Genomic DNA, 27919 nt, shown 5'->3' with positions numbered 1-27919 from the left:
CATTCATCTGTACAATTCGTCTTCCGAGATTTTTTGTGCCCCAGATTGCTTGCTGTTACATCATTTATTCATTGCTGATATACCTAATTTTCTTCCTTTTCAGCTCATCATGTCTGCGACCCAGCGTGTTAAGAAGAGGAAAGTGGACCTCGAGCGTCGGATCTTCAACCCTGAGTGGGAGAAGTACTTCTTCATCGAGCGCTTTGGACAGGCCCAGTGCCTCATATGCTTGAAGACTTTGGCTGTCCTAAAAGAGTACAACGTGCGCCGCCACTGGGAGACAGAGCACCGCTCGTCAAACTTCGCGTCGGTGTCTGCCACCGAAAGGAAGGACGCCATGGTTAGACTATCAGGCAACTTGGAGAAACAAACTTCACTCTTCCGCAAGCAGAATACTGAGGCCGAAAAGGTGACGCGCGCCAGTTATGAAGTCTCCCGCATCCTTGCTCGCCGAATGAAGCCATTCGCGGATGGGGACTTCATCAAGGAATGCCTCCTCGCTGTAGTGGACTCCGTCTGTCCAGAGCAGCGTTCCGCCTTTGAGAACGTGAGCCTTTCGTCCCGCACCGTTCGTCGCCGCATCGAGGATATGTCGGAAAACGTGCACGACTCACTCAAAACACGCAGCTCAAATTTCGTCGCCTTTTCCCTCGCTCTGGATGAGAGCACCGACACAAAGGACACGGCCCAGCTGTCCGTTTTCATCCGTGGCGTCACCCCTGACTTTCAAGTGTGTGAGGAATTCCTCCAGCTTGTCCCGCTGCGCGACACCACCACTGGGAAAGACATCTGCGACGCCGTGCTTCTGTGTGTTGATCAGCACTCCCTGGACCTCTCCCGTCTTGTGTGTGTGACGACCGACGGTGCCCCGGCGATGGTTGGTGAGAAGAAGGGCGCCGCTTCGCTGCTAGTGCGTCACTGTGCAGCCGCCGGATACACTCAGCCCATTAACAAGATGCACTGCATCATCCACCAAGAGTCCCTGTGCGCTAAGTCTGCCAACCTCGTTGGTGTCATGTCTGTCGTGGTGAAGGTCGTCAACTCCATCCTCTCCCGCAGCCTTAACCATCGTCAGTTCCAGGCACTGATGGACGAGGTGAACGTGCACTACAACGACCTGCTCTACTTCTGTGAGGTACGCTGGCTGAGTCGTGGGGCCATGCTGTCTCGGGTGTGCGACCTACAGCAGGAGATTGCCACCTTTCTACGTCAGAAGAACCTTCCCCACGCTGATCAATTCTCTGATCCGCGGTGGCTAGCTCGCCTGGCCCTGCTCACGGACATCACGGCGCACCTGAACACCCTCAACATAAAGCTGCAAGGCAAAGACATTCTCGTGACAGACATGTACGCGCACATCACTGCCTTCGAGGTTAAACTGCGCTTGTGGGAGGCTCAATTGGCTTCTGGTCAGTTTGTGCATTTTCCTCGCCTTGCTGCATGTGCCCCTGACGATGTGGACCTGGGCACTTGCGTTAGTGTCGTCAACTCTCTACGTGAGGAATTTGCTTCCCGTTTTGCAGGAGTCAGGGTGCTGGCTGCGGACTTCAAGCTTTTCACTGCTCCCTTTGACTTCCCCGTGGAAGACGCCCCTGCCTCCTTACAGATGGAGTTGGTGGAGCTGCAGTGCAACGATGAAATGAAGGCGAAGTTCCGCACCTCTTCTCCATTGTCCTTCTTCCGCGACACCGTTCTCCCTTCTAACAATTTTCAAAAATACATTGCCCATGTCCAACGCATTGTGGCCATGTTCGGCAGCACCTACTGCTGTGAACAGCTCTTCTCGAAAATGAAGTACACGAAGTCTCACCTTCGCTCCCAACTCTCGGACCGCCACCTCAATGACATTCTTCTGTTGTCTACCTCAACCATCGAGCCAGACATGGAAATACTTCTTCATGGCAAACAGCACCAGCAGTCTCATTGATTTGTAGAGTGTTCAATGCAATTTTTGTACAATCTATTCATGTAAACAAAATATAGTAATTCTGAGATTTCGTTTTTCACTCCGGCCCGCGATCTCCTTCCAAAAGTCTCATCTGGCCCTCACTCTGAAAAGGTTGCCCGCCCCTGATTTAGAGGATAGTTAGGATGAAGGATCTCCTCGCACCATCTGCATCCACTCACCTGAGGTGACAGGTACTCCGCACCATGCCATGTTTAATTATTTTTACTGTGCAAATGTTTGGATTGTGAGACGCATCATGACGTGGGTGTGACATTGTGCTTTGATGTTCCATCTCTGCCTCCTTATGAGGATTGATGATGAATTTGGTGATGGCAAATTTTGAAGTAGAGGGATTGTGGAGACGAATTTGGTATAGGGGAAATATGGGGAAGACGTGACAGTAGTGACGAATTTGTAAATGTGTAGATTTTTGTACATATGGGGTAAGGGCAAGGGTAGGGTAGGTGACAGGGGGGTGACGTACGGTAGGGACGAGCTTTCTCACTTCGCCCTCCGTACGCATTTCGCCTTGCATTGCCTTATTGATGTGTACCCTTGTGACCTTACCCCTCGCTCAATTGTCTTTCCCCTTTTGTCTCCCACATGACCTGTGCGCCACTGGGTGCCGAGGGGAGCGTGCGTGGGTCGGCCATTGTGCGCCCGAAATTCCCAGAACCAGCTGTCTGCATCGATGCACCACATTATGGACCACATGTCTGTGGCCGAGCACCACCTATGGACCCCATGGGTTGGGGCATGGCCCCTCTGCTGGAACCGGCCATGAGGGCCTGAAATCTTGCTGGCGGACCTTGGCCACAGGGCACCGATGCCCCACAGGTGAACCACACTAGTCGGCCCTGTGGGCCATAAATAAAATAAATAAAAAGGACACATTGGGTGCAAGTTTTAATACAAATAGGCCGCCAGTAAGCAAAGCAAAAGAATGACAACATCTGGAAGAACAAATAATAATAACCAGCAGAGGGAGCCGAAGAGCAAGAGATCACCTGCAGGGTTAGGGGTTGTTGATTTTATTTTTATGGAACACTGATGAACTATGGTGACTGCACCGATTGGTGCTTGGGTGCTTGTATTGGTGCGTTTTTGGGTGCGTTCATGGTGCGTCGATGCAGAGCAGACTGTCTCCCCCCCAGAAAGAACAATCACAGGTCCTGGGTTAGTTTTGTAAATAAAAGTAGCGTCAATTGTAAATAATGCTTCCCACCGTCAGTGTATAGTTTGAAGACCATTCCGCAATTCGGTTAACTGTGGGCGTAAGTCTGTTAGGCAGGGTGCAATGGAGCAGCGGGACACATTTATTTATGTTTTAAAACTGTCGCACTCAGGGTCAGGTTAAAAGTAGAGGGAACTACACCTACGTGTCACACTAAAAATAAAAGTTGTAGGCCCGGGACGTGCCTAAGAGGAGGAGGGTGCAGTGTTGTGGATATGAGAATGTATTTTTTATTTATTGTTGTGGTAAAATGTTGTTGTAAAAGGTTGTTGTAAAATATCACCCCTCCTCCCTCCGTTTGTGGTTGTATAAAGGTCAAAGTGCGTTCCCGTAGTTAGTCCATAAAACATACATGCAGGACACGATATATCTTTGTTGACAGTTATATCCTTATTATGTGTATTAGTGTAAGGCTGTGTCTCCCATTAATTGAAATACTCCATTGCACCAGTGAAAGAGATAGATTCCCTTCATTCCCACTCCCAACACTTCCATTCCCCCCTTTCCGTCAATTGCAATTCGCATTGCCAACTGCATGTTGGGCGGTTTTCCCTTCATCCGCCATTGACCACGAGGCAGGGTTGGGGGAAGGAAGGCGGGTCCCCACCTCGTCAGAGAGGGGAGGAGTGATCCAGCCCCACTCGACCAACCATGAACAAGGGGTTTGGCTTGAGAGGGCGGGGAGAGAACGTTTGGGGGAGGTTCGCAAAGGTTGAGGGGCGGGGCCTATATAACCCACGGCGGGGGTGTTCCCGGAAGAGATGCACTGAGAGTTGGTCTGAGTCGGTTGCCAGAGGAGGGTCAGTGGTTGCGTTGGTTGCGTTGAGTTGTCAATGGTGAGGAGACACCAGGGCCAAGAGAGAGAAGGTGCCAAGGGCCATTACCAGCAGTTGCGCCAGAGACGGCAGACGCGCCCTGAGCTGAGCCAGAGAGGCAGCGTTGACTCCACCAGGCAGCTTCAACCCGTTACCCCGCGGGGACCAAATAGCGGTGGCATCGGTGGCCGTCGAGGTCCAGCCGACGTCCCGTGCGGGATCAAGCCCGAACCATCTGCCCCAGCTGAACCTTCCCATTCCTCCTTCCAACATTCATTCCATTCCATCCTTCTTGTATACGTGAGTTTGTTTTGTTTGTTCTGTCCCTGGGTATTTAATTAAGTCTGTAGGTAAGCTAAAATTTGCACTGTGTCACCTGCGTCTTATGTGTTGTAAATAAAACTTGATTGCTTTCTTTTTGCTTGTGTGTAAATAGTCAATAAATTCAGTCGTATTTCCAAACCTTTCTTGGCCTTCGTTTTCCTCTTTACATTGCGTCGTTTTCGTCTTTTCCCCTCATTGAGCAGCTGCGGTGCGATACGGCCAAAGTTCTGGGTGAATCTGGTGAGTCAGGGATCCTGTAACGGTCGCGGCAATACCAAACCGCTCGGTAACTAACATCTTAATCCGCGATCTGTAACAATACGTTTAAGGACGCTGGATGGAGGATGGAGTGCAGGAGAGTTTAGGGAATGTCGAAAAAAGGCACTATAGGAGATGGAATTTTTTTTTGGGATGAATAGATTTGGTGAGCAAGTCGAAAGCAGCCTTTTAAAGAAGAAGAAGAAAAAGGTGTTGTAATATATGACGGAATACATAACTTGAGGGGAAAGTGTAAACATTGAAGGTTAATAACAGTGAAAACTATCTGGGGAAATGGGGGAGAAACACGTGGTCGAAGAACGAACGAACGAATATGAATGAATAAACGAATGAGAACAGAGAAGGAAATGTTTTTTTGTTTGTTTTTTTTTAGTTGAGATTTACACAAGGAAGTAGGCTATGGGGTGAAAAGACTGGGAAAACAGAGAACGAAAGTTATTGGATCACAAACGACGGACCGCTGAGAGAAAAACAAAGCCTCAAGGTTGTACACTGTACAAGGCCTCAAGACACGACACGAATTAACACGATTTTCAATACAGGTATGAAAGATTTGCACCGAAAATCTTCCTTGGGACACAATATACGTACACACACCATAAAATAAATACAGTTATAACGAAAATACAAATGGGAACAATTACTTAACTTCGATTTCAAATCGCTCGCGACGTGGCAAAGGCCTTGCTCGTGACGCGGCAAACAGACGATTAATTTATGAAAGATAAACACCGGGAAACTTCCAAGGTGCACACTAGAACTTCACACACCGAAAGATAAATACAGTTTCGACAAAATACAATTGTGAACAGACTTAACTTTGAAAACGTGGAGACCGTGTGGAGCTTCGAGAATCGCTGCCGCCGTCTCCAAGATCTCGTCGTTTATTGAACGTTTATCTCGTCGTTTATTCGTCGTTTAGATCTCGTCGTTTATTCTCGTCGTTTATTGAACGCTCATAAGTCGTTTATTGAAACGTTCAGAGAATGACAAGACATTAAACATGAATCTGCTCATAAGTCGCTTATTGAAACGTTCAGAGAATGACAAGACATTAAACATGAATCTCCTCATAAGTCGTTTATTGAAACGTTCAGAGAATGACAAGGCATTTAACATGAATCTGCCCATAAGTCGTTTATTGAAACGTTCAGACAATGACAAGGCATTAAACATGAATCTGCTCATAAGTCGTTTATTGAAACGTTCAGAGAATGACGAGACATTTAACATGAATGTGCTCATAAGTCACTTATTGAAACGTTCAGACAATGACAAGACATTAAACATGAATCTGCTCATAAGTCGCTTATTGAAACGTTCAGAGAATGACAAGGCATTAAACATGAATCTGCTCATAAGTCGCATATTGAAACGTTCAGAGAATGACAAGACATTAAACATGAATGTGCTCATAAGTCGTTTATTGAAACGTTCAGAGAATGACAAGTCATTTAACATGAATCTGCTCACAAGTCGCTTATTGAAACGTTCAGAGAATGATGAGACATTAAACATGAATCTGCTCATAAGTCGTTTATTGAAACGTTCAGACAATGACAAGACATTAAACATGAATCTGCTCATAAGTCGCTCATTGAAACGTTCAGAGAATGACAAGACATTAAACATGAATCTGCTCATAAGTCGCTCATTGAAACGTTCAGAGAATGACAAGACATTAAACATGAATGTGCTCATAAGTCGTTTATTGAAACGTTCAGACAATGACAAGACATTACACATGAATCTGCTCACAAGTCGCTTATTGAAACGTTCAGAGAATGACAAGACATAAAACATGAATCTGCTCATAAGTCGCTTATTGAAACGTTCAGAGAATGACAAGACATAAAACATGAATCTGCTCATAAGTCGCTTATTGAAACGTTCAGAGAATGACAAGCCATTTAACATGAATGTGCTCATAAGTCGCTTATTGAAACGTTCAGACAATGACAAGACATTACACATGAATCTGCTCATAAGTCGCTCATTGAAACGTTCAGAGAATGACAAGACATTAAACATGAATGTGCTCATAAGTCGTTTATTGAAACGTTCAGACAATGACAAGACATTACACATGAATCTGCTCACAAGTCGCTTATTGAAACGTTCAGAGAATGATGAGACATAAAACATGAATCTGCTCATAAGTCGCTTATTGAAACGTTCAGAGAATGACAAGACATTACACATGAATCTGCTCACAAGTCGCTTATTGAAACGTTCTGAGAATGACAAGACATTAAACATGAATCTGCTCATAAGTCGCTTATTGAAACGTTCAGACAAATGACAAGACATTACACATGAATCTGCTCCTAAGTCGCTTATTGAAACGTTCAGACAATGACAAGACATTAAACATGAATCTGCTTATAAGTCGCTTATTGAAACGTTCAGACAATGACAAGACATTACACATGAATCTGCTCATAAGTCGCTTATTGAAACGTTCAGACAATGACAAGACATTAAACATGAATCTGCTCAAAAGTCGCTTATTGAAACGTTCAGAGAATTACAAGACATTAAACATGAATCTGCTCATAAGTCGCTTATTGAAACGTTCAGAGAATGACAAGACATTAAACATGAATCTGCTCATAAGTCGCTTATTGAAACGTTCAGACAATGACAAGACATTAAACATGAATCTGCTCATAAGTCGCTAATTCAAACGTTCAGACAATGACAAGACATTACACATGAATCTGCTCATAAGTCGCTTATTGAAACGTTCAGAGAATGACGACATTTAACATGAATCTGCTGATAAGTCGCTTATTGAAACGTTTAGAGAATGACAAGACATTACACATGAATCTGCTCATAAGTCGTTCATTGAAACGTTCAGACAATGACAAGACATTAAACATGAATCTGCTCATAAGTCGTTCATTGAAACGTTCAGACAATGACAAGACATTAAACATGAATCTGCTCATAAGTCGCTTATTGAAACGTTCAGACAATGACAAGACATTAAACATGAATCTGCTCACAAGTCGCTTATTGAAACGTTCAGAGAATGACAAGACATTAAACATGAATCTGCTCACAAGTCGCTTATTGAAACGTTCAGAGAATGACAAGACATTAAACATGAATCTGCTCATAAGTCGCTTATTGAAACGTTCAGACAATGACAAGACATTAAACATGAATCTGCTCATAAGTCGCTCATTGAAACGTTCAGAGAATGACAAGACATTACACATGAATCTGCTCATAAGTCGTTCATTTAAACATTCAGAGAATGACAAGACATTAAACATGAATCTGCTCATAAGTCGCTTATTGAAACGTTCAGACAATGACAAGACATTAAACATGAATCTGCTCATAAGTCGTTCATTGAAACGTTCAGACAATGACAAGACATTAAACATGAATCTGCTCACAAGTCGCTTATTGAAACGTTCAGAGAATGACAAGACATTAAACATGAATCTGCTCATAAGTCGCTTATTGAAACGTTCAGACAATGACAAGACATTAAACATGAATCTGCTCATAAGTCGCTTCTTGAAACGTTCAGAGAATGACAAGACATTTAACATGAATCTGCTCATAAGTCGCTTATTGAAACGTTCAGACAATGACAAGACATTAAACATGAATCTGCTCATAAGTCGCTTATTGAAACGTTCAGACAATGACAAGACATTAAACATGAATCTGCTCATAAGTCGCTTATTGAAACGTTCAGACAATGACAAGACATTTAACATGAATCTGCTCATAAGTCGCTTATTGAAACGTTCAGACAATGACAAGACATTAAACATGAATCTGCTCATAAGTCGCTTATTGAAACGTTCAGAGAATGACAAGGCATTACACATGAATCTGCTCATAAGTCGCTTATTGAAACGTTCAGAGAATAACAAGACATTAAACATGAATCTGCTCACAAGTCGCTTATTGAAACGTTCAGAGAATGACAAGACATTAAACATGAATCTGCTCATAAGTCGCTTATTGAAACGTTCAGACAATGACAAGACATTAAACATGAATCTGCTCATAAGTCGCTCATTGAAACGTTCAGAGAATGACAAGACATTACACATGAATCTGCTCATAAGTCGTTCATTTAAACATTCAGAGAATGACAAGACATTAAACATGAATCTGCTCATAAGTCGCTTATTGAAACGTTCAGACAATGACAAGACATTAAACATGAATCTGCTCATAAGTCGTTCATTGAAACGTTCAGACAATGACAAGACATTAAACATGAATCTGCTCACAAGTCGCTTATTGAAACGTTCAGAGAATGACAAGACATTAAACATGAATCTGCTCATAAGTCGCTTATTGAAACGTTCAGACAATGACAAGACATTAAACATGAATCTGCTCATAAGTCGCTTCTTGAAACGTTCAGAGAATGACAAGACATTTAACATGAATCTGCTCATAAGTCGCTTATTGAAACGTTCAGACAATGACAAGACATTAAACATGAATCTGCTCATAAGTCGCTTATTGAAACGTTCAGACAATGACAAGACATTAAACATGAATCTGCTCATAAGTCGCTTATTGAAACGTTCAGACAATGACAAGACATTTAACATGAATCTGCTCATAAGTCGCTTATTGAAACGTTCAGACAATGACAAGACATTAAACATGAATCTGCTCATAAGTCGCTTATTGAAACGTTCAGAGAATGACAAGGCATTACACATGAATCTGCTCATAAGTCGCTTATTGAAACGTTCAGAGAATAACAAGACATTAAACATGAATCTGCTCATAAGTCGCTTATTGAAACGTTCAGAGAATGACAAGACATTAAACATGAATCTGCTCATAAGTCGCTTATTGAAACGTTCAGAGAATGACAAGACATTAAACATTCATCTGCTCAGAAGTCGCTTATTGAAACGTTCAGACAATGACAAGACATTAAACATGAATCTGCTCATAAGTCGCTTATTGAAACGTTCAGACAATGACAAGATATTAAACATGAATCTGCTCATAAGTCGCTCATTGAAACGTTCAGAGAATGACAAGACATTACACATGAATCTGCTCATAAGTCGCTTATTGAAACATTCAGAGAATGACAAGACATTAAACATGAATCTGCTCATAAGTCGCTTATTGAAACGTTCAGAGAATGACAAGACATTAAACATTCATCTGCTCCGAAGTCGCTTATTGAAACGTTCAGACAATGACAAGACATTAAACATGAATCTGCTCATAAGTCGCTTATTGAAACGTTCAGACAATGACAAGACATTACACATGAATCTGCTCATAAGTCGCTTATTGAAACGTTCAGAGAATGACAAGACATTAAACATGAATGTGCTCATAATTCGCTCATTGAAACGTTCAGAGAATGACAAGACATTGAACATGAATCTGCTCATAAGTCGCTCATTGAAACGTTCAGACAATGACAAGACATTGAACATGAATCTGCTCATAAGTCGCTCATTGAAACGTTCAGAGAATAACAAGACATTAAACATGAATCTGCTCATAAGTCGCTTATTGAAACGTTCAGACAATGACAAGATATTAAACATGAATCTGCTCATACGTCGCTCATTGAAACGTTCAGAGAATGACAAGACATTACACATGAATCTGCTCATAAGTCGCTCATTGAAACGTTCAGAGAATGACGAGACATTTAACATGAATGTGCTCATAAGTCGCTTATTGAAACGTTCAGAGAATGACAAGACATTAAACATGAATCTGCTCACAAGTCGCTTATTGAAACGTTCAGAGAATGACGAGACATTTAATATGAATGTGCTCATAAGTCGCTTATTGAAACGTTCAGAGAATGACGAGACATTTAATATGAATGTGCTCATAAGTCGCTTATTGAAACGTTCAGAGAATGACAAGACATTAAACATGAATCTGCTCACAAGTCACTTATTGAAACGTTCAGAGAATGACGAGACATTTACCATGAATCTGCTCATAAGTCGGTTATTGAAACGTTCAGAGAATGACGAGACATTTACCATGAATGTGCTCATAAGTCGCTTATTGAAACGTTCAGAGAATGACCAGACATTTACCACGAATGTGCTCATAAGTCGCTGATTGAAACGTTCAGAGAATGACAAATGGACATTTGTCGTCCCCAAACGTCCCCTCTACTCCAGTCAAATACATAGGTTTAAGGTATAATGCACACTGATGTGTGAACAGAATCACAATTGTTACGGATTCGTAACTTCCATTATTGGGGTTTTCACCCACTTGACATGTTTCTGATATTAGGTATTATTATTATCATTCTCAAAAGGTTTATTATTCAGGAACAGCTATCTAAAGTTAAAAAGGTTAACTTAAAATGATACAGGAAATCGTGGACCGGAAAACGACGAGCGAGGAAGAGGAGGCGGTGAGAAAAGTCGGAGAAGAAGCTGGTTGCTTTGCATTCTGGATCGAACGTTGTCGAGCAAGAGAGACGAGTGAACTTTGGGCTTCCTGGAAAAGGATTCCGCGATAGAGTTGTTATCGCTGTGACTGATCAAACCTGCGTGTCAGGTTGGCGTTGGATTCGGAGGAACCATCGTCGTGTGATTACGTTTCAAGTACGAGCCGTCCGCCATTTTGGCTCGTGCGCTTCGCGCGTCGAGCAAACCTTCCTTGCTTCGTCAACCATTTCCACCGCGTTCAGACGTATCTGTGGTGGGTGTGTGCACCGAGGCTTCTGACGATTACTTTGCGGCTCGCCGACCGTGAACAGTGAAAGTTCGTACCTGGAGGGGGCCTTTGGATTTCCCAGTCGCCGTGAGTGCTCTTTTGTGCCGCTTTAACCACGTGACCCCTTTTCCCCGCTTTGGGCCGCGTGCGCCTTGGTGCCGTTTTGGGCGGCGTGTCTGTGCCTGCCCTCGGAACGAGATTCTGGTTTAGAGTCGACATCGTTCCGTTGATCACTGGAGGGGACCAACTCTGAGCTCGAAGGCGGGAATATAGAGACATTGGGGAAGGTTCTTTCCACTTAATTGGACACTGTGAGTTACCTTATGCATGCTAGCTGATGGAATAGAGGGTGCACTCTTAATGGTCATTTGTGGTAATGTTATTCCTGTGTGATTTATAATATATTATTGGTTTGTTCATAACCATTGGTGTGGTTTCCTTATTGATTTCGACATGGAATAATATATTTTTCTGCCGTGACCCCTCCCGGGGTTCGGAGGTATACCGAGACCAGGAGGTCGGGGAGGAACACGTAACACAATGTACACCATTTTATTGACGTCGGTCCCCACACCAATGATCCGGCAGGTGAAGGTGGTGACTTTTGACCCCTTGCGCTCACCTACGATCAACGCCTGTGGCGATGAGAATTGTAAGTCATTGTCCAATACTGAGGCACTTTTAATCTGTAATATCATTATCAATATCAGTCTTTTTAGCCGCGTCGCAGACGCTGCTCATAGAGTGCCCTCTGCTGTTGTTGTTGTTCTTCTTGTTCTTCTTCTTGTTCTTCTTCTTGTTCTTGCAGAGAAGACAAAACCTCAAAGCTCCACCCATTCTGGGAGAGCCTTCATATAAACAAATATCCACCATTTTATTAACTCGCATAGCTTTGAGGCCTGTTTTGTAGGCCCGTGGTGTCTTCCTCTCTCACACAGTTTTATTTCAAATCAAATTCGATATATCATTTCATTTTTCACAGTCGCTAACATAGTTTTAGACTCGGTTGAAAAAAAACGGGAAGAAAATCCGATGAAAGTTGCCCTTTATAGAACGAAATGAATTCTCAAAGGCCTGTAACTTCAAGTCCATTGAGATTTTTTTTTTTTTAATCGCGGCATGGTCAGTCATACACCGCCCGAAATAACAGACGGGAAAATGCCGAGATATATATATTTTGTTTAAATCGCAGCATGGTCAGTCATACACCGCCCGAAATAACAGACGGGAAAATGCCGAGATAGATTAAAAATTCGTCCATTTGATGACAATCGTCACGATGAAATATTTAATTTATACGTCGTCACAATAATGTGGAGAGAGGAGCATAGCTTCGTTCACGTGTCGCCACACACGGGAAATTGCCGAGATATATATATTTTAAATCGCGGCATGGTCAGTCATACACCGCCTGAAATAACAGACGGGAAAATGCCGAGATATATTAAAAATTCGTCGCCACACACGGGAAATTGCCGAGATATATTTTCACTTTGCACAAAAATAACATCAAGTAATCGAATCAATAGGAATGTCCTGTGCCTATAACATCGACGTTATAGGCACAGCTGCATCTAGGCATTGTGTAACATCGACGCGGCTTTTGTTTTAATTAAAACTTTTTGTACTTGTTCATGGTTTGAAATTGAAGTGAGAAGAATTGGAATTAAAGACACGACGGGGTGAAGAGAAGGAAAGCACACTGAGGTAAAGCTGGAGGATGAAGGAAAAATAAGGATGAGGAGAAAAAGGAAAGAGGAGAAGGTGAAAGGCCGAGAGTAACAGCCACAGCCTGCGGTAAAGAAGCGGCGGAACTGCGAAGGACGAAGACGTCGAAGAGGAACGAGAAACGTCCGGAAGAATATCCTGTGAGACGCAGGCGCCCGGCAAGCGAAGCCGCATCTGGCGCGCAGCAAAGTAGGTGGGGCGTGCGCGCAGCCGCGCATGGACGGAAGCGTCAAGTAGATGAAGGCGGAGCTTACAATAATGGGCGTGGCGTGTAGAAGGCGGAGCGTGCTCAAGTTCACTGATCTCAAATTGCAGTGTAGGCGGAGTCTGCCATATTATGGGTGTGGCCGGTAGAATGGGCGTGGTGTGATGTTCAAGCAGGAGGGATTCAAGTTCGTGTGAGCGGCGCGGACGTCTTGCCGTCTCCGCGTTCATCCTGGTAAAACCCGAACACTTTCCTTACATTCTCCTCATGTCGCCGGTTTTCCTAGCGCAGCGAAAGGCCGTTTGTGGTTATTCGTTGTTTTGTTGTCGTTTTTGGTGATCTACTCAAAGCTACGTACGTCACACTTGTCCTTTTGTTCTTGAAGTCGTCAAACTCGTGATGCTGCCCTTATTACGGAGGTGATCTATGACAGGAGGATTCGACGAGTCCCAGTAAGCACGCAATGACCTGTTCCTGTTCGACACGGCGTTTAGTTAAACGTAACACGGCAATACATGTATGGTTAGTCTTCTTCTTCTTCTGATAATGAACCGGCCTCTCAGCGTTGCGGGTTCTCAGGAAGCAACCAGGGTTCTCTACAATGCGGCACCCTACGTGCGCATTTCATGACTCATGTAACGCCGTCCCGTCGGATCCGATTCCCTCGCGAATGAAACCCAGGATTTTATGACAAGGTTATCATGGAAGAGATAACGTGCTCCCTCCGAATAATATATATATGTATGTATGGAATGCTGAATGCGGTACAATGTAAACTTTTACGATGTGCTGTCGAATTCACCTTTGGTAACTCTCCTGGTACTTTATCCCAGCAATTGGTAACTATCATTGAGTTAGCGAGACGCTGGTTAAGATTAACACATTATAACTTCTGATTCTGTTTGCACAGGTGTGCGATGATCGACGGGGAACACGTGACACTTTTCTAATGGTGTCACACACACACACACACACACACACACACACACACACACACACACACACACACACACACACACACACACACACATGCATACGTATACATGTACGCACACACATGTACATGCATACACGTACACAAGCATGTACATACACGTGTACACATACATACACATCTACACACACCCCACACGAATGTTAGTTTTCATCGGATCTTATTCTTTAATGAACTGTGAACGGTGATTGTACGCGTACACTCATGTCGAACGGTGATTGTACGCGTACACATGTCGAACGGTGATTGTATGTACCCGCATGGCGAACGGTGATTGTACGCGTCCACATGTCGAACGGTGATTGTATGTACCCTCATGGCGAACGGTGATTGTATGTACCCTCATGGCGAACGGTGATTGTATGTACCCTCATGGCGAACGGTGATTGTATGTACCCTCATGGCGAACGGTGATTGTATGTACCCTCATGGCGAACGGTGATTGCATGTACCCTCATGGCGAACGGTGATTGTATGTACCCTCATGTCGAACGGTGATTGTATGTACCCTCATGGCGAACGGTGATTGTATGTACCCTCATGGCGAACGGTGATTGTATGTACCCTCATGGCGAACGGTGATTGTACGTACCCTCATGGCGAACGGTGATTGTACGCGTACCCTCATGGCGAACGGTGATTGCACGTACCCTCATGGCGAACGGTGATTGCACGTACCCTCATGGCGAACGGTGATTGTATGTACCCTCATGGCGAACGGTGATTGCATGTACCCTCATGGCGAACGGTGATTGTATGTACCCTCATGTCGAACGGTGATTGTATGTACCCTCATGGCGAACGGTGATTGTATGTACCCTCATGGCGAACGGTGATTGTATGTACCCTCATGGCGAACGGTGATTGCACGTACCCTCATGGCGAACGGTGATTGTACGTACCCTCATGGCGAACGGTGATTGTACGCGTACACATGTCGAATGGTGATTGTACGCGTACACTCATGTTGAACGGTGATTGTATGTACCCTCATGGCGAACGGTGATTGTACGTACCCTCATGGCGAACGGTGATTGTACGTACACATGTCGAACGGTGATTGTACGCGTACACATGTCGAATGGTGATTGTACGCGTACACTCATGTTGAACGGTGATTGTATGTACCCTCATGGCGAACGGTGATTGTACGTACCCTCATGGCGAACGGTGATTGTACGTACCCTCATGGCGAACGGTGATTGCACGTACCCTCATGGCGAACGGTGATTGTACGTACCCTCATGGCGAACGGTGATTGTATGTACCCTCATGGCGAACGGTGATTGTACGTACCCTCATGGCGAACGGTGATTGTACGTACCCTCATGGCGAACGGTGATTGTACGTACCCACATGGCAAACGGTGATTGTACGTACCCTCATGGCGAACGGTGATTGTACGTACCCACATGGCGAACGGTGATTGTACGTACCCACATGGCGAACGGTGATTGTACGTACCCACATGGCGAACGGTGATTGTATGTACCCTCATGGCGAACGGTGATTGTATGTACCCTCATGGCGAACGGTGATTGTATGTACCCTCATGGCGAACGGTGATTGTACGTACCCTCATGGCGAACGGTGATTGTATGTACCCTCATGGCGAACGGTGATTGTACGTACCCTCATGGCGAACGGTGATTGTACGTACCCTCATGGCGAACGGTGATTGTACGCGTACCCTCATGGCGAACGGTGATTGCACGTACCCTCATGGCGAACGGTGATTGCACGTACCCTCATGGCGAACGGTGATTGCACGTACCCTCATGGCGAACGGTGATTGTATGTACCCTCATGGCGAACGGTGATTGTACGTACCCTCATGGCGAACGGTGATTGTACGTACACATGTCGAACGGTGATTGTACGCGTACACATGTCGAACGGTGATTGTACGCGTACACTCATGTTGAACGGTGATTGTATGTACACTCATGGCGAACGGTGATTGTACGTACCCTCATGGCGAACGGTGATTGTACGTACCCTCATGGCGAACGGTGATTGTACGTACCCTCATGGCGAACGGTGATTGTATGTACACTCATGGCGAACGGTGATTGTACGTACCCTCATGGCGAACGGTGATTGTATGTACACTCATGGCGAACGGTGATTGTACGTACCCTCATGGCGAACGGTGATTGTACGTACCCTCATGGCGAACGGTGATTGTACGTACCCTCATGGCGAACGGTGATTGTACGTACCCTCATGGCGAACGGTGATTGTACGTACCCTCATGGCGAATGGTGATTGTATGTACACATGGCGAACGGTGATTGTACGTACCCTCATGGCGAACGGTGATTGTATGTACACTCATGGCGAACGGTGATTGTACGTACCCTCATGGCGAACGGTGATTGTACGTACCCTCATGGCGAACGGTGATTGTACGTACCCTCATGGCGAACGGTGATTGTACGTACCCTCATGGCGAACGGTGATTGTACGTACCCTCATGGCGAACGGTGATTGTATGTACCCTCATGGCGAACGGTGATTGTACGTACCCACATGGCGAACGGTGATTGTATGTACCCTCATGGCGAACGGTGATTGTACGTACCCTCATGGCGAACGGTGATTGTACGTACCCTCATGGCGAACGGTGATTGTACGTACCCACATGGCGAACGGTGATTGTACGTACCCACATGGCGAACGGTGATTGTATGTACCCTCATGGCGAACGGTGATTGTACGTACCCTCATGGCGAACGGTGATTGTACGTACACTCATGGCGAACGGTGATTGTACGTACCCTCATGGGGAACGGTGATTGTACGTATCCTCATGGCGAACGGTGATTGTACGTACCCTCATAGCGAACGTTGATTGTACGTACCCTCATGGCGAACGGTGATTGTATGTACCCTCATGGCGAACGGTGATTGTACGTACTGTCGTGGCGAAAAATATTGGCACCGCTGCAGTTTTTTCAAATAATGCATCATTTCTTTCAAAAAATTGTTGAAAAAAAAATAAAAAATTAGTATCCACATGTGTATTTCTTTGGTTTGCAGTGGAGCAAAACAAAAAAAACCTGAAAAAATTACTAAAACTTAGCTTATTCCACACAGAAATCCTAAAATGGCCCGGACAATATTTTTGGCACCTTTTCGAAGTTGTTAGAAATAATTAGATTTCAGGCAGGTGATTCTCCTTTACTTTGGAATTTAACTCACCTATGGTGAGTTGCAGGTGCCTGCAATATGAAAATCACTCGTTCAACCAGTTTGAATGGAGACAATGAGTCATTCTGTTTGTGTCAGTGTGTGTACCGCAATGAACATGGAGAAAATAAAGAAAACCAGAGAATTGTGTGAGGAGGTCAGACACAGGATTGTCGCCAAGCATGGACAATCTCAAGACTACAAGTCCATCTCTAGAGACCTTGATGTTCCTGTGTCCACCGTACACAATGTTATCAGGAAGTTTAAGGCCCATGGCACTGCAGCCAACCTCCCTGGACGTGGCCGCAAGAGAAAACTTAATCAAAGATTGCAGCAAAGGATTGTTTGAATGGCGGAGAAAGCACCTTGATCAACTGCCAAACAGATTCAAGCTGACCTTCAGACACAAGGTACGACAGTTTCAACTCGCACCATTCGTCGCCAACTCGATGAAAGGGGTTCTATGGTAGGAGACCCAGGAGGACTGCACTTGCCGAGAGAGAGAGAGAGAGAGACATAAGAAAGCCTGACTGGAGTTTGCGAAAACACACCTGAACAAGCCAAAATCCTTCTGGGAGAATATCCTGTGGATAGATGAGACCTAATTAGAGTGTTTGGTACAGCACATCATCTCTATGTTTACAGAAAACTCATGACGCACGGTGATTGTGCGTACCCTCATGACAAACATGTTTAAAACCGATTTATCCAAACGTTACAACAATGACTATGAGAAGTTTGTCTGTGACCTTCTTGTGTTGCTTTCCCGTCCTTGCTTGTCGAGAAAGCGAACCTAAATAAGTATTGATAATGCTTATTCGAAGAGTTCCCATATAATTTAGGAATGGTTCAAATTTTATGTTGGTTGCTTGGTTTATTTGGGTCTTGTGGCAGAGCAAAGTGCAGAAGAGGGTATTTGGGCAGGAAATTGGTGTGGCAACAGTTTGGCACAATATGGACATAAACGAACTGGCAAAGAGTACACTGCGAACTGAAAGAGGGTTAGGGTAGCAAGGGTTAATGTGGGTATAAAGGGGACATCGTGGTTACATCGTGTATGTGTGCGGGTGGCTTCAGATGCTGGTACACTGCCTGCTTGAAGCCCTGTCAACGGAAGGGTGACATTGAAACCCTGCTGGAAGATGGTTCCGCAAATTGGAGCAAAAGAGGAACGAAAGGAGCCGAGGTGGGTGCAAGGCCTAGGTTTTGGGAGAGTGTTACTGGAGGAGCTGGGGGGGGGGGGGGGGGGTTGGATGTCAGATGGAGCTAGACTCAGAGGAAAGGGGGTTTAATAGAATAAACTCGAGAGACCACCGACATGTCCTGTGATGTGAGAGCAACGGACCTTGTGCGTCGACTTTGTGACGACAGAATGTCGAGCACTTTCCATTCCGCATTTTGTGCAAATTTCTAATAATTGTGATCCACAAATTTACATAGATACTCATTTATTATGGTGCTGCGTGAACGGAGGTCGAGCAAGGCTTGTTTTGGAACGACGATTCATTAGATATTGTGCCATTCGGATATAGTACACATCTTGTTCTGGTTTCCTTCCAAATGTGTGGCTGCAGAATCAGGAAGTTCCCCTTTACAGAATGAATTCCATTTTAACTCGGATTCCACAAAGGAGTGCGACTCTCTCGTTGTAGCTTGCCTTTCTCATTGCAAAATTCTGAGCCATGCCCATTCTCCATTGTGAAAGAGGACCAGTTATGTCCGTTTCCATTGGTGCCATTAAAATGATGCGGTGTTTTGCTTTTTAACATTATTCCATTTGACAATATGACAATCGGGCCATTCAGGGTAAGTTTGAGGGCAACAGGAGGTATTTTACTTTGCAGCCCATTAGTAATGATCACTCCGCTTCACATCACAAGTATGTTGATCACTCAGGTGTGTGTGTTTCTGTCTGCTCACTTGAGTAAACTACTGAGTGCCGTTCTAGTGTTGGTTCTGTATTTGGGCTGGATGTTTGAATCTGAATTTGCATGTCCATCCTTTCCTCGTCAACCTCAGGGCAGCTCTGCCGCTGCATTGACGGCTGATCATTCACCATAGGGATTCTGGATCTCCATCGACCGGTCTCTTCTCGCCTCTGGTTCCCAATGCCCTGCTCTCAGCAATCTATCAGGCCCTCATTACTCCTGCCCGTGTGTGTGTGTTCGTGTGTTTGTGAACAAGATATCTGGAAAAGTTCTGAACGGATTTGGATGAAAGTTGGTGGGATGATTGCCCTTGGGATAAGGAAGAATTGATTAGTTTTTGGTGAAGCTCAGGATATTATTCCGGATCCAGGAAGTTTTTGAAGGATTGTTTACCATTGGAAGATAGGGCTCATTTTTTTTGAACATTTTCTATGTATTCTATATTTAACATTGTGATATGAAAATAGTTTTCATATTTGTTGGAAATGTCGTTTAAACTCATGGTTATGCGTTAGAGCGGTGTATTTTTTAGCAGCGTCGTCTTCAAGGTTCTTTTTTTTCTTTCTAATAAAGACATTCTATCATTTTAAAACCACCAAAGTGTGTATTAGGCTTCCCCGTTTCATAAAATGTATCGTTTGATACGTATAACGCTTTAAAACTGTTTTTTGTTTGTTTGTTTTTTTGTTATTTTTTACCTCAAGAGATATCAACATTTACCTCAGCGAATGTCAATCGCAGTCAGTATTTGATGAACTTATAAAGACTTAGGTGACTTATAAGTGTGACGAGCACATGCACGGGATTCTTCCCAGAAGAATGAGTGGTCGCATTAGCTTGTACGACTTAAAATGAGCGAGTTTTGTTTTCACGTTTGGGCCAGTTTTACATGTTGTTTCCCTAAAGAATGAAATGAACGTTTTTCCTGGCTTACAATTTTATTTTAAGTCACACATGCCTCAAAATACACTCTATATGGAATTGAACGCCGAATCCGAAAATGTAAGTGAAATTGCCTTGTTTTTTTTTTTAACCTTATCTTCCATATTATATATATATATATATATATATATATATATATATATATATATATATATATATATGTATATATATATATATATATATATATATATATATATGTATATATATATCTGTGCAGTGTCTGTCTTGTGTTGTCACTGAACTACTCCCTCAAACTTTTGTGAAATCGTACTATTCCAACTTGACCCACGGTGGGAGTATGCGCTCTACTGAGTGGCGTTCTAGTTCTTCTCATTTGTTTTTCATGTTGTTGTTTTTGGTTTTTGTTTCCCCCTTTCGATTGGATTCGGAAGAGGGTTAGAGAGCGGTATTCAGGATCTTAAAGGAAGATGGAAAAGATATATGGAAATGCTGTTGAATACAGAGAATGAATGGGATGGCAACATAGAGATTAACCCAGTTTTAGGACCGGCAGAGAAGATAACTGAGAAGGAAGTTGAGGAAGCGATAAAAGCAATGAGTAGAAAAGTGGGAGGGCCGACGGGAATTGTGGGAGATATGTTGAAGGCAGCAGGAAGTTGGGGTGTGAAGAGAATGACAGAGATCTGTAATCTGGTGGTGAAAGAAGGCCGCATTCCAGTGGATTGGGAACTGAGTACCCTCGTCCCTCTATACAAGGGGAAAGGTAGGAAAGGACTCCTCTCCGGCCTTGCTCCCCCAGGTCTCTCTGTGCTTTGTCCCCCAAATATTCCTACAGGTCGCACAAGATCTGCCAGCAACCCTCTGATGGTTAAACTGCCGAAATCTCAGCTCTCTGCTCACCTTCACTCTTTCATTCCTCTTTTCTCCCGCCTCTGGAACAAACTCCCACACTCCCTTCAATCCCACTTCTCCCTCCAGGTCTTTAAAACAGCTGTTCACCACCATCTCTTATCTTTCCCCATCCAAAACCTTGGTCTTTGCTACCCCCACTAATTCACCCCAGATCCACCTTGTTTGAAATTCCAACTTCTTTCCTGGAAGTCCCGGCAGTGTCCATACGTTTTATACCTCTCCCATCCCCCCCTTCCCATGCCTCCCCCCCCCCCAAGCCCTCTCCCTCCCACAGATCTCTCGATGTCCCTGCTCTCAGATGTTGTGTTTGTGTTCCTCCCCCTCTCGCCCCATCTTGTCTACCGCTCCCCATGTTATATGTTTTATGTGTCGGTTTGTCTTTGTGTGATTAATGTTAGTGCTTTCACGAGCCTCAATCTTGCATACAAAAATAAAAAATAAAAAAAATGACCCTCTGGAGAGTGGCTCGTACCGAGCGATAAAGTTATTGGAGCATGGAATGAAGGTATTGGAAAGGGTGTTGGAGAGGAGGATAAGTAAAAAGGTGAAGATCGACAAAATGCAGTTTGGATTTATGCCAGGAAGAGGAACGACAGACGCGCTCTTTATTGTGAGGCAGTTGCAGGAGAAGTACATGGAGAAGAGGAAGAAGTTGTTTCTTGTGTTTGTTGATCTGGAGAAAGCATTCAATAGGGTTCCACACAAAGTATTGACATGGGCATTGAGGAAGTTAGGAGTGGAGGAATGGTTGATCAGAGTAGTGATGGCAATGTACAAAAGAGCGCGTACAGCTGTAAGGACGAAGGACGGGAACAGTGGTGAGTTTGAGGTGAAGGTGGGAGTGCATCAGGGGTCGGTACTAAGTCCACTACTATTTGTAGCTGTGATGGAGGTGCTGGCTCAGAACGTAAAGGAGGGTTTACCGTGGGAGTTGTTGCATGCAGATGATCTGGTGTTGATTGCGGAAAGTATGGATGGACTGAAGGAAAAGATGAACAAGTGGAAGGAATGTATGGAGACAAAAGGTCTGAAGGTGAATATCGGAAAGACGAAGGTGATGGCAAGTGGTAAAGCATGTGGTGAGGTGGAAAGAACTGGGAAGTGGCCATGTGCTGTGTGCAGGAAGGGTGTCGGAGTGAACTCCATTCAATGTACAATGTGCGCTGAGTCGGTTCATCAAAAATGTAGTGGTCTGAGAGGGTCATTAACCAGTGTGGCAGCTACATTCAAATGTAAGGTGTACACAGAGGGAGCTGCAGATGGAGGAAATGTTGAGTTGGATCTTGGAGACAGCATGAAGCTGGAAGTCGTGAAAACATTTTGCTACCTCGGAGACATTCTGATTGGAGAGGGTGGATCAGACTCGGCAACGGTTGCTCGAGTGAGATGTGCATGTAAGAAGTTTCGGGAACTGAGTGTCGTGCTGACGAGGAGTGGAGTGTTGTTGAAGCTGAAGGGAAAGGTGTATGCTGCATGTGTGAGAAGTGTTATGATTTATGGGAGCGAGACATGGGTAATGAACGTAGAGCAGCAACGAAGGCTGGAAAGGGTGGAAATGTGAATGGTTCGGTGGATGTGCGGAGTATCGTTGAGAGAGAGGAAGACAAATGATGAATTGCGAAAGATGATGGGAATAGAGCCTGCGATTGATGCTGTGCAGAGGAACAGGATGAGATGGTTTGGTCATTTGTTGAGAAAGGATGAAAGTGACTGGTTGAGAAGAGTGATGGAAATGAATGTTTGAAGGAAGTGGAGGACGGGGAAGACCGAGAAAGACTTGGCTAAAGATGGTGGAAGAAGAAATGCGGGCAAGGGGGTTAACAAGGAGAGATGCAGAAAATAGGGCAAAATGGAGAATGTCATGGGGACCGCAAGGCTAACCCCCGCTCTAGCAGGGAAAATGGCCTTAAAATGCATGTTGTGTTGTTGTTTTCCCCTTTAATCACTCCACCACATTTGATTTTTGTATCTTCCTATTGTCGTTCAGCTTACCCTGTTAACCCATGGCGTCATTGTTTCTGATTATCAGTTATTATCGTTTCATCGAGTTTGTTCAAAGCGGGATTGGACAGTACAAGTGGCCTGTGTATCCGACTGAATCAAGCGAACATGTAACACAAAAGCAGATGTACAACACGCATGAGACTTGCAGTGGACACATTGAAATACTAGAATTTGACGATCAGACACTTTATCTGATCAGTTTTACTCGCCTTGTAAATGGAGCTGCGAAGCTTGCGTCCGGATTTCAACCAAGACCGGCTTATCCGGTTTGCACATACTTCCACAAAGTATTTCAACCCGATTCTAATATATATATATATAAATATATACACACACAAGCGTAAGCTGGATCAGCACGTTGCTGCGTCCTTGGACGAATCCTCAGCACCATCCCGACACGCACCACTGTGTGTGCTACGGAATGAGGTGTTTTTTGTTTTTTTTACGTTGGCCAGAGTGCAAATCCTGCCACCAACCTCCTTGAGAGAGGACCCAGTACCCTGGTACTCATTTCGCCAACCTTGGAAGGATGACAGGCTGAGTCAACCCTACCTGGTATTCTGACATAGACCTCCTTTTTGATGAAAAATGAACGATCACACGATCATCAGGGTCTTGATATCCAATGTATTTGAGTAAACAAATGTCATGTGATCTCTTGATGTAGAGGCACAAGGTCTCTCTATAATCGAGCTTTTGGCTTTCAAAACATAGCAATTTCATCTAATATTATATATTGCAGTGCAGTGTTAGTGTGAGAAAAGTGTTCGTGCTTGCAGTTTTAGTGTGAGTAAAGTATTGGTGCTTGCAGTGTTTGTGTGAGAAATTTCTGAGTATATCTGGTGGGCTGTTACCGCGCAAGTGATGAGGTCCTTGGGTTTGAGTCACAGGTTGTCAGGATTTTTTTTATGGCTCTGCTGACGAAGTCGCCGGAGGCATTATGTTTCAGGTTGTCTGTCCGGCTGTCCTTGATAGGTTTTCGGTACCGCGATAACTTGAGAACCACGAAAGGAATCTTTGTCAAACTTGGTGCAGATATGTATAATGAGGTAAAGATGAACTGATTAGATTTTGGGGTCACGAGGTCAAAGGCTAAAGGTCAGAGGTCATGCTAGGTAAAAATCCTGTTACCACGATAACTTGTGAACCAGTGATGGAATTCTGACCAAATTTGGTACAATTAGTCATGTGAAAAAGTAAGTACACCCCATGTAAAGTTTTGACTTTTTCAACATATTTCAACATACAGCTATTTGATCTTCATTTCAACAATATTGATAGATAAAGGTGATATAATATAACAAATATCATGAAACATTTGCATTTTGTAGTCCATTGTATAATTTAAATAAACATAAATGCAAATTTCGCATGTGGAAAAAGGAAGTACACCCCATGAAGTTTTAAAAATCTTTTTAACATGTGTGGACATATCAATATTTGATCTTCATTTAAACAGTACCTATAGATAAAGGTGATATAATTGAACAAAAAACAATGAAATATTGACTTTGCAATAATTTATTCAACAATAAATTGTTGCACAGCATGCACAATTGCATGCACATCTTGTTTCAAATCCCCCCACACTCTCAATGGGATTTAGATCCGGGCTTTGACTTGGCCATTCCAGAACCCTCCATTTCTTTCTTTTCAGCCATTCCTTGGTGGATTTACTGGTATGTTTAGGGTCATTGTCATGTTGCAAGGTCCACCTTCGGTTGAGCTTCAACTTTCCGACAGATGGCCTCACATTATCCTCAAGCACCCTCTGGTACAATGAAGAATTCATCATGGATTCTATGATGGTGCCCTGATGCAGCAAAGCTGCCCCAAACCATAATATTTCCACCACCATGCTTTACAGTTGGTATCAGGTTCTTGTGGTCAAATTCTCTCTTTGGTTTTTGCCAAACATGTCTTCTGGTACTGTGGCCAAATAGCTCTACCTTTGACTCATCTGTCCAGAGCACATTGTTGCAGAAGTGTTGGTGTTGGCAAACTTTAGTCTTGCCCTGATGTTCTTTCTGGACAGCAAAGGTTCCCTCCTGGCACACCTCCCATGTAGATCAAATTTGTGTAGCCTCTTTCTAATGCTAGACTCGTGCACTTTGACATCAACAGTGGCAAGAGCTACCTGTAGGTCCCGTGATGACATTCTGGGGTTCTCAGAGACTTCTTTCAGCATCTTGTGGTCTGCTCTCGGGCTGAACTTGCTAGGGCTGCCTGGCCTGAACAAGTTGGCAGTTGTTTGGAATCTTCTCCACTTGTAGATGATCTTCCGGACAGTCGAATGATTGATTTCAAATTGTTTGGAGATCTTTTTAAATCCCTTCCCAGACTCATAGCATCTATAACCTTCTTTCTGAAGGCCTCAGAGAGCTCTTTTGATCTCGGCATGGTGCCGCCGCACACTTCAGCAACAAAGAGCAAACCAAACGAAATGTCTGAGGTTTAAATAAGACAGGTTCCTCCAAGATCCTCTCTAACGATGTTCTAATCATTTGCACCTGAGCTGGTGCACCTGATTCTAATTTTAGGTATTTGAAGTAGTGATAAATGTAGGGGTGTACTTACTTTTTCCACATGCGAAATTTGCATTTATGTTTATTTAAATTACTAGGGCATTGCCCGTACTATATCTATATCTAAAATTATATCCCCCCCCTCTATTTACATGAAATGGTTTGGTCCAAAGCGAACGGCTTGCGAGTACGGTGACAATCCCCCCCCTCTATTTACATGCAATGGTTTGGTCCAAAGCGAACGGCTTCCGGAGTTTGGTAAAGAAATCGCCATCGCGTGCACAAACGCGCAGGAAAGCGAATGAATCGCAAATTCGGTTTTATTAGTTTTAAAACATAGTTTAACGCCAACATAGTTTGCAAACGTGAAATAAATGAATACGCTCTCAAATGTGCCATCCGAGGCAGAGTGTGTCCTCCACGTTCGGCACACGCGATCGTTCGCTGCTCTCTGATTGGTTGAATCGTTTTTTGGACATAGCTCGGTAAGTAATTGTCCGATTAATATGAAACCTTGAAAAGGCACATCCTCGGGTCCCCAGCAATATACCTGGCAAGTTAAAAGTATATCGGACCCGTGGTTGTCGAGAAACAGCGGTCACAGACAAACAGACGTACAAACGTACAGAGATTACTGGAATTATAGATAGATACAATGGACTGCAAAATGTAAATGTTTCATGATATTTGTTATATTGTATCACCTTTATCTATCAATATTGTTGAAATGAAGATCAAATAGCTGTATGTTGAAATATGTTGAAAAAGTCAAAACTTTACATGGGGTGTACTTACTTTTTCACGTGACTATGTTGAATTATCTAAAGATTAACTGAATAGATTTTGGAGTCAAGAGGTCAAAAGGTGAAAGGTCAGTCTGTTATAGGTCTATAACTTGAGAACGGCTGAAGTGATCTAATTCAAACTTGGTACAGGTATGTATAATGATGTAAAGATTAACCGATTAAATTTTGGGGTCAAGAGGTCAAAGGTCAGAGGTCGTCAGGTAAAAATATGATAACTTGAGAACAGCTGAATGGATTCAAAGCAAACTTGGTACAAGTATTATAATGATGTAATAATGTGGGCTGAGGCATATCGGTCGACATCTTGACATCAAAGAGTGTCGTTCTAGTTTTCACACTAACCTCACTCAGGAATTTATCCCTGTTTGTTAAAAAGAAAACAAAACTGAAGCTCAAGGAAAAAATATATTATGCAGGTAATCTGATCATGGAGGAGCTAAACGACAGAGCAGGAGGTTCAGGCTGCTTGGCGATTAAATGGGAGCAGAGGCATTTGCTCACAAACGATGACGGCCTTTGGGACGGGTGCAAGTTGTGAAAGATGGATGGAATATGAGAATGTGTATCGTAGAATTCCTTGTAAAAGATATATGGAATATGAGAATGTGTATCGCAGAGTTCCTTGTAAAAGATGGATGGAATATGAGAATGTGTATCGCAGAATTCCTTGTAAAAGATGGACAGAATATGAGAATGTGTATCGTAGAATTCCTTGTAAAAGATGGATGAAATATGAGAATGTGTATCGTAGAATTCCTTGTAAAAGATGGATGGAATATGAGAATGTGTATCGCAGAATTCCTTGTAAAAGATGGACAGAATATGAGAATGTGTATTGCAAAATTCCTTGTAAAAGATGGACGGAATATGAGAATGTGTATCACAGAATTCCTGGGTATAAAACTGCATGGATGAGTTTGAGGACTGGCTGGTTACCTGGAGCTATATGGGTGTTTCTTTAAATAATTGTGACACTTGTTCACATGTAAACACTGTTCACATGTGACACTTGTAAACCTGTTCTTTAAAGAAACGATACCATGTTATGGTTTCTTGGCATTCCACACGTTGTTGTTTTTGTACACCGCTCCTTTCCTATGCCATCTCCAGGCACTGCATAACGTCATTGCCAGGAATCGAAGGGGGCTCGGCAATGACGAAGGGGGCTCGGCAATGACACTCGCTGAAAGGGAGTACTCAGTTTTCACTCTGTTTGTTTTCTTTCTTGTTTGTCCGGGCGATATCTCAGCCATCCTTTGAGCTAGGTAGCTGAAATTTCGGCACAATAGTGAGCAAGCACTTTGTCAAAATGAGTATTTTTTTGTTTTTTGATTAATCAATTAATTGATTAGTTACTTAATTATTATCGATTAATTAAGTACTTATTTATTTCATTTCTCTTCTGGGCAGAATT

General features: G+C 43.6%; 1 protein-coding gene across 2 annotated transcripts in view; it reads left to right on the top strand.

The window, feature by feature from the left end:
• The first annotated feature begins 13358 nt into the window (after window positions 1-13358).
• The window catches only part of RIN2 (Ras and Rab interactor 2), a 157463-nt gene continuing 142902 nt past the window's right edge, over window positions 13359-27919 (top strand). The window contains exons 1-2 of one of the 2 annotated variants that reach the window (XM_068130090.2): window positions 13409-13475; window positions 18505-18613. The gene's annotated coding sequence lies outside the window, so the exon portion shown is untranslated. Of the gene's footprint in view, window positions 13476-18504; window positions 18614-27919 lie in introns of both variants that reach the window. The other variant, XM_068130089.2, reaches the window with a different exon arrangement.

The sequence above is a fragment of the Myxine glutinosa genome, chromosome 11 (assembly GCF_964187855.1).
Source record: "Myxine glutinosa chromosome 11, kmMyxGlut1.1, whole genome shotgun sequence".
In the NCBI taxonomy this organism is placed as follows: Eukaryota; Metazoa; Chordata; class Myxini; order Myxiniformes; family Myxinidae; genus Myxine; species Myxine glutinosa.
This window is presented reverse-complemented; position numbering and strand designations above follow the sequence as displayed.